The 7,496-nt window shown below is 39.5% G+C and overlaps 2 long non-coding RNA genes across 4 annotated transcripts; both read right to left on the bottom strand.

Annotated features, from left to right (window-relative positions):
• Positions 1–231: 231 nt before the first annotated feature.
• On the bottom strand, positions 232–2,113 carry LOC128632678 (uncharacterized). Its single transcript, XR_008396202.1, has 2 exons — positions 2,054–2,113; positions 232–1,930 (listed from the first exon to the last, which is right to left on the bottom strand). It is a non-coding gene; the product is annotated as an uncharacterized LOC128632678 (long non-coding RNA).
• Positions 2,114–2,118: 5 nt separating this feature from the next.
• Positions 2,119–5,453, bottom strand: LOC128632677 (uncharacterized). Of its 3 annotated transcripts, none has more exons than XR_008396201.1 (4): positions 4,004–4,358; positions 3,234–3,333; positions 3,051–3,151; positions 2,121–2,979 (listed from the first exon to the last, which is right to left on the bottom strand). It is a non-coding gene; the product is annotated as an uncharacterized LOC128632677 (long non-coding RNA). The 3 variants fall into 3 exon arrangements; XR_008396200.1 differs by lacking the exon at positions 4,004–4,358 and adding an exon at positions 5,189–5,453 and having other exon boundaries at positions 2,122–2,979; XR_008396199.1 differs by lacking the exon at positions 4,004–4,358 and having other exon boundaries at positions 2,119–2,979; positions 3,234–3,622.
• Between the last annotated feature and the right edge of the window lie 2,043 nt (positions 5,454–7,496).

Raw genomic sequence — 7,496 nt, 5'->3', positions numbered from 1 at the left:
TTATCAAGTTGTTTTTTAAAAAAAAATGTATCTGAATGATTGTCCAAGATCAATAATATATTCAAATAATCTATCAACACCATCAATACATCTAATCAGTAAATTAAAAATCTACATTTATGCAGTTGATCTATTGACTGGTTTATTGAAAGTTTTACAGCTTCGGCAGGTAAAGAAGCCGTGGCTTTAATCTGATCTTCTGATTTCTAATGATAGTTAAATGACAAAATACAGAATTAAAGAATATCTTTATTTAAATTCAAAATCATGAATAAAAATATTCAAAAATATGGACTACAAGTCATTTCTACAAGTGTTCATACAGACAGAAAGACCAGAGATGAAACGGATTTAACAGATACAGGACAATTAGGACAAGGAAAGTGAGAAAGAATAGAATGATCATTTATTTATTTAAAAAAAATTACAACTGTGTTCAAGATCACAGCAAAAAGACAGTAGAGGAAACATAAAGGGGAAAAAAAATTCACATTTCCTGTTTAAATTCAACAGTAAAATCACATGAACTGAAGACATCCTGACTTTTTGAAACCGGTCGTTATGTTTTTGAATCAAACGGAGCAGGTAATGATGAAGCTGCCTCAAAAGATCATTTCTGTTCCTCGAAGGGTAAAAAAAAAAAAATTAAATCCTAAATGTATGAAAAATTAACATTATGTACATTTTATGTCTAATTACAGTGAACCTGACGGAGAGTGAAGCTCACAGAGGCGAAGTGTTCACGCTACAGCAAATTTCACCGGTTGACGCTAAACTCGCTCACGTAGGAGGTGCGTTTCTCTGTTCCGGGATATTCCTAGCACTGTGTGTGAAAGCTCCTGAGCTGTCCAGCATGGAGACGTGTGTGTATGTTGATGTGTACACAGTACCAATGGTCAGGATGTACTCTTGTGTCAGAGTTTCTCGTTCTCCTGAAAAACACATATGCGTGTGCACACACACACACACACACACAGTGGAATTGTAAAGCAAAACATTGGAATATATATCTTAATCACATCTCATAGTCCTTTTATAGAGTCTGAATCAGTTTGACTGATTCATTTCGAGTTGATTCAGAGTCGAATCACTTTCTAGTGAGAATCAAATACTCATCTCAGTCTAGTTCGTTTGGAATTGTGCGACTCTCACTAGAAAATTATTTGACTCCGAATCATCTGAAAACGAATCAAACAATCAAACCGATTCAGACTGGACAAATGGACTAATAGAAGGGAAAGAGCAACAGGAAAGAGGACAGCCTTCCTGCTGAAAGCAAACCGGATCAGAACCTTACATTAGATTGTTTTCTATTTTTATTTTAAACCAGTTGTGTTGTTTTTCTTCTTTCTGCACTCGACTGAGGAAACACAGCAATGATAAATAAATAAATAAATTTATCTGTCCAGCTTCCTCCTCTTCGTCCCCCAGAATGACGTGCAGGTGACGGATTGACAGATTTAAAAAAAGATGTCTGGGCAACCTGTGACCTCCTCGAGTTAAAAGTGAGCATCCAAGGAAATTTACTGTGTTAACTGCACTACATTCTGCAGTCACACAGCACCAGAAAAAAATATGTACATCTACTGTACATGTTAACACACAAAACAAGCTTTTGAGTATTAGTTACCCTGTCTTACTATACAAAGCACCTGCAAATAATCAAGCAAGTTCATCTATCATTTCACTTCCACTAATCGGTCTTTTGACCAGTCTAAAAATAAAAAGACTAAAAAGAAACTGAGACTTAGCAAGAAGAACTAAAGATATGTGGATGATGAAGTCTCAGTTCCACCGCAGCTTCAACAGCCCTGGATCTTCTCCTTTAAAGCTTGGAGAAGGGCACGTCTTTCGGACTCTTCTTTTCCGGGGCTGTCTGCGCTGACTTCATAAGATCCTGTGTCTGCAACATGTTCATGTTCCAAGTAGCCTGGAGACTCAGAGGAGAAATCTCAGATTTCGACCGCTCTACTTTGTGTTTGCGGCCATACTGTGTGTGCATGGGTCTACCTTGAGGCTAAAAATGCTATTCATGTCTTAAGCAGATTCTTACCATGTAGTCTAGGCTCTCAGTCACACTGTGGTCTCAGGAGTAGAGGAGGTTGATTTTGGTCCTTGGACAGCGACGGGACTCCGGCCTGCAATCTCACCTGCTATTTCCAGAGCTCCAGCAATCATTGACTATCAGGGAACACACGACTGCAGAGATGAAGAACAGGACACATACACGCCTTCATTTATACTAAATAATTAAGCTACATGAAAAAAAATAAATAAATAAATAAAATACACGGTACAACCCAAAGTCACATTCTTCTGTTATCATTCCATAGCTTCCATGTGTCAGTCCAGAATTTCACCATTTTGTGATCACAGAAATTAACGCAAAATCAAGAAACTCCACAATATTCAGACGAGCTTCCACTTTTTCAAAGTTACTGCAGATTTGGGCCAAAACATGTCATGACACGTCATCACCACAACAGGCCTTCAGCACAGGTTACTCTACTTCCTGAACAAGTGCGGACCCGGATATAAGTTACGTTCACATTCATGGGACAATTCGCATTCACAGTTCCAGTGTAACCGAACTCGGACCACCTTCTACAGGTAGTCTCGGGCTCGGTACCGCAGTGCACTTCCCAGTCCACATTACGACGGTCACATTACCAACTTTTCATGCAAACTGCTCTGTGTTGGACTAAACTTCCAGTGGGAAAGCCCACTAGAAGAGCTACACTGCAGAATTTTTCTGTCTAAAAATGAACAAATTTCAGGTTTTGTAGCTCTTCTTTGATAAATGACAAGATGATAATATCATAAACATATATAAGAAACATATTGTCACTACATGATGCAGAAATACTAGTTCATGCTTTCGTCAAGAAGAAGAACCTCTCCTCCCACTCGTCAACCCCATCATACTTACACTTCTTGCAGCATAACTGGACTCACCTCTGTGTAGCACAAGTCAAACCACTGAAAAGAAAAAGGTTGGTGGGTGGACTACAAGACACAGTTACACTTTATTTATAATAATAGAGTCGTACCATCACCTCTTGGGAGAGGGTGAAGATGGCTACTTGTGTTGGAGTGTGATGGAGAACAAGATCACTGCAGCACAAGCACCATGGCCAGAAACCCTTTTGACCTAAAAAGAAAAACATGTTTGGTAAATCATGAGGCTGTCTAACAGAAGTTAAATCAATGGCAGCTGATGAAGGACAACATACCCCAGCCCACTTAGCTTCCACATGACAGCCAGGAAGTCTTTCTTGGTGACCTCCAACACAGCCAAGCACTGCATGTGGAAAACAGCACCTCAGTAAGAATCTGAAAATAAAAGGAGATCGTCACCTGGGACTCAAAGAGGCTGGAAATGGTGCTTATGTAGAAGGTTTAAAAGCAACTCAACATCCAGGTCATAAACACACACTCAGCAGGAATATAGATTTATAATCTGCGGCTTTAAACAACAATGATCGGGTGAAGGTGCACTTCCTAAACATGACCACACGATGGCAGTCAAGATCCGTCCAGAACACCACGCAGCGCTGCCTAAAACACACTTTATATTTATTTTATTCATCACCCTTTCTTCTTCTTCTTCCTCTTATTATTATTATTATTATTATTATTATTATTATTATTATTATTATTATTATTATAGTATTCATATTAGCATAAGATTAGGAAATGATTTCTAAAAACTCTCAGTCACACCTTCATGCTAACTCTGTACATGATGTCAATGGTGCACTGCTCCTCTCTCTCCATAGATACTTACAGGGACCCTCGACTTTAAGGCTTTTTATTGCAAAAGCAGCTGCTACAATAATAATTATGTGCAGATTAAAAAAAAAAAAAAAAGTATTAGGCTAAGCAAATGTTCTGAGTTGTTTTCTAGCAGGACCCAAGTCTGTACTCTAAATCATGTGTCTAGAACACAGGCTCTGAACTCTTATCTAACACATTTGGTGTTTATCTGCTCTAAAGCACCCACCTCAGCTCGTGCAGGCCGCTTAATTAGCTGATGACTTGAATCAGGGGAGTTTGGTGCAGGTTCTAATTGAACATCCTCAGGAGTGTAAAGAAGCCTCTCTCTAATATCTTTCTTACCGGTTCAACTCCAACTTCAGCACCACCCCAAGAAAGCACTGTATGTTAGTAGTGTTCTGGGTCAGTATCTAAACTGATCGTCTATTCACACACACTAGCACTACTGCACTTCACATCCAGTATTTCCTTCTCTAATGTAGTGGGTTCATAATAAAACTGCCATATTTAATCATGAGCACCAAAAGTCATGTTTATTCTCATCACTGCTCCTGTGTAGCTTAATATGTTCCGTAGGAGGCCTCGACAGTTTCACTTGAGAATATCCACAAATAGGGAAGAAGATTACAGAGATACATGTAATGTATACATTATTATATTAAAACAACGATTATCAAGGGAGAAAGAAAGAAAGTGAGTTCTACACCTCTGACCTGTACATGACGTCATCAAAGATCTTATGGTTCACTGCTCCAATTTAACTGTGTGTGTGTGTTAGAGATGCACCGATGCCGATACCAGTACTCAGGTGTCGGCCCGATACTGTGTTCATGTACTCGTACTTGTAAAACTACCCCGATACAACCGCACCGACACCACTTTATGACAACGTGACATAGCCTCTCGTCACTTGAGCAGGTAGTCAGAAGAGGAGCAATGTCAGCAAATCATCACACGCACGTAATGCGACACCGCTAGCTTTAGCCTCAGAGTCACCGACACTGACTTTCTTCAGTTTACTTTCTGTCTATTTCTTGAGAAATAGGAGAGAGAAGCTCGAATTTGCAGTAAATGTCCAATATAAACCCAACTTTACCTCAGTTGAGCAGTTTATACATTAAAAACATTACAGAAATATAAAGTTATTTTAGCTGCTAAATGACTTAGCCACTTTTACACTCACTGTTGTTTATTTTAGTTGCTATAAGCAGGGAGAAAACAACGGATTTTAGGATAAAGTAAGGTTATACTTAAATGGTGCCGCTAAAACAGAATAACAAATCTCTCCTCATGAGTTAAATAGTGCACTACATAGGGTGTAGACTGTCATTATTTCATCCCTAATGTAGTGCACTTAAACCGGAAATGACATCAATTTGGGATTCGGCCACACAGCTTCCGTTTAACTTACCTCGGGTTTAAAAACGGAACGGTTTTAATTCCTCAAACACAGACAAAATAACCAGCTTTTACGTTTAAACGGGATCAAATCTAACTGTAAAACTGTCAGAAATAATTTAATCTGGAGATGATTAGTTCGGTGTAATAACTCATCTGCTCAGGAGATACCCGCTGCAGCTTTTTCTTCTTCTGTGATTTCTACTGGTCGGAGACGCAGCTGTTAGGCGCGTTACCGCCACCGTGTGGACTGGAGGATATAGTTCCAGGTTGGAGGAAGTCTATCCTAATAAACTTACACCAATGATTTCCACTCATGGTTTTATTAGATCCTATTTATTATTCCAGTGGAGTTTATGACTTCTTCATGAATGCCAGCAGTGAGTCGTTCACTGTGTCTTACCCAGATATACTGAGTGAACTACTGAGTCACCACAACCTCAATCTCTAAATGTTTAACAGCAAAAAGCTTTCAATTCTGGTGACTTCGGGAGTATTTATTTATTTATATGATTATATAATGTAACAAACATTAACATAAGCATGTGCTGCACAACATTTCATTAGTTTAATTTACATTTTAATTTACTGTAAAGCGCTTTGCTAAATTTTGCTACGTAAACTTTTTTAGGTATTAAAACTGGTTACTGTTTGATTGATGACAAACTCCATATTTTTATACCTTGGAGCTCTGTGTTACCATGGTAATTTATAAACAATTACTAACAACATTAACTTCATCAATGCAAGTTTACATTCTATTTGATACTTGGCCATTGTTACGTCCTCAGTTGTATTTCTGTTTGTACTATGTTCCATTCGTGTGTCTATGTCGGGGGAGGGATGGGTGTCTTGTCTCCTCTTCTTTTAAGCCCAGTCCACTGCGACGCGTCATGTTCCGGCTTGCCATTCGACGATCACATCTCGTACTCGCCTGCTCCCGCCTTGTGCTTTGGGATGAGTTGGCTGTAGGTTCCGGACGTGTACTTAACCCTCTTACCCCGTATGGCTGAAAAACCGGCTTGCCCGTCTGTGATCTATTCCCATAAGGACGATGTACCGGCTTGATCGTCTATGCCAAATCCCCGTAAGGCCGATATAGAGGATTTACAGTGTAAACGTTATCCCCATAAGGCCGGTGTACCGGCATTACTCTGCTATGATTCCTTCTTATTTAATTATTATTTTTTGACCCAGAAGGTTGACGACGTCACAACGTGATAACGTTATTACGCCGGCATTACGATGAAGACCCAAGCGTGAATATTGGTGTGCTAGTAGAAGTGAACTAACAGTGCCAAAGCGAAAAGCTAATCGTGTTCCAGCTAAAGTTACACCTACAGTGAACACAGGTACATCTAAAACAGTGGGGGGGGGCATACACAGTTTTATTATTTATAAATATATTGACCACGCTGATGCTTGTGTGGTACTTCTAAATGAGTAGAAGGATTTTAGCGAGCATTTTTCGTAATTTCTCTAGTTAAGAATTGTGCTCTAAGTTTAGTAAAAACACTGAACTGCTTCATTTTCAAAGTAATATTACACAAATACATTATTATAAGTTGTTTCAAGGCCTAAAAATGTTCAAATTAAAATGTTGATTTTGGCTGTTTCTCTGGGGAATATAGGGTTATGGGATATGATACTGTGGGAACTAAGGGGTAAGAGGGTTAAGCCTCGTCAGTCTCCATCCCCGGGGCAGATCGGTGCCGTTGCTTTGTGCAGCAGATATTTGGTTACGTGTGTTGATTTCTCCTGTGTACGACCTTCTGCCTGTTCTTGACTTTGTTTCTGCTCTGCTCCTTTAAGTTTAATGATTCAGCTCCCAAACTGCTGGAAATGTGGGACGGGTTCTAACTCTTCACCGAGACTGTTTTATCCTGGAGAAGAGGTTTGAGGTGAGACTCCCGTCATATGCCTTCCTGGTGAGTTTATTATAGTTAATGCTGTAAGACAGAGAAGAATATCAGTGTAAACACACACACACACACACAACACTATTCAGCATGATACAGTAGAGTAAAGAGACAGTAAGTCAGTAACTCACTGTAGTGTCTCCAGGTTACAGTGTGGATACTTCAGTAGATCAGAGAGCAGCTTCTCTCCTGATTCTCCTGGATTATTACCGTTCAGATCCAGTTCTCTCAGGTGTGATGAGGAGTTTGACCTCAGAGCAGAAGTCAGAGCAGCACAACCTTCATCTGTAATCCTGCAGTTCCACATCCTGCAAGAAAGAAAACCTTCTCACACTTAACACACTCAGTTTTAGCTCTGAAAACATCCACTACACAAAATCTTTATATACACAACATTTACTC

The sequence above is a fragment of the Ictalurus punctatus genome, unplaced genomic scaffold (assembly GCF_001660625.3).
Source record: "Ictalurus punctatus breed USDA103 unplaced genomic scaffold, Coco_2.0 tig00163725, whole genome shotgun sequence".
Lineage (NCBI taxonomy): Eukaryota > Metazoa > Chordata > Actinopteri > Siluriformes > Ictaluridae > Ictalurus > Ictalurus punctatus.
This window is presented reverse-complemented; position numbering and strand designations above follow the sequence as displayed.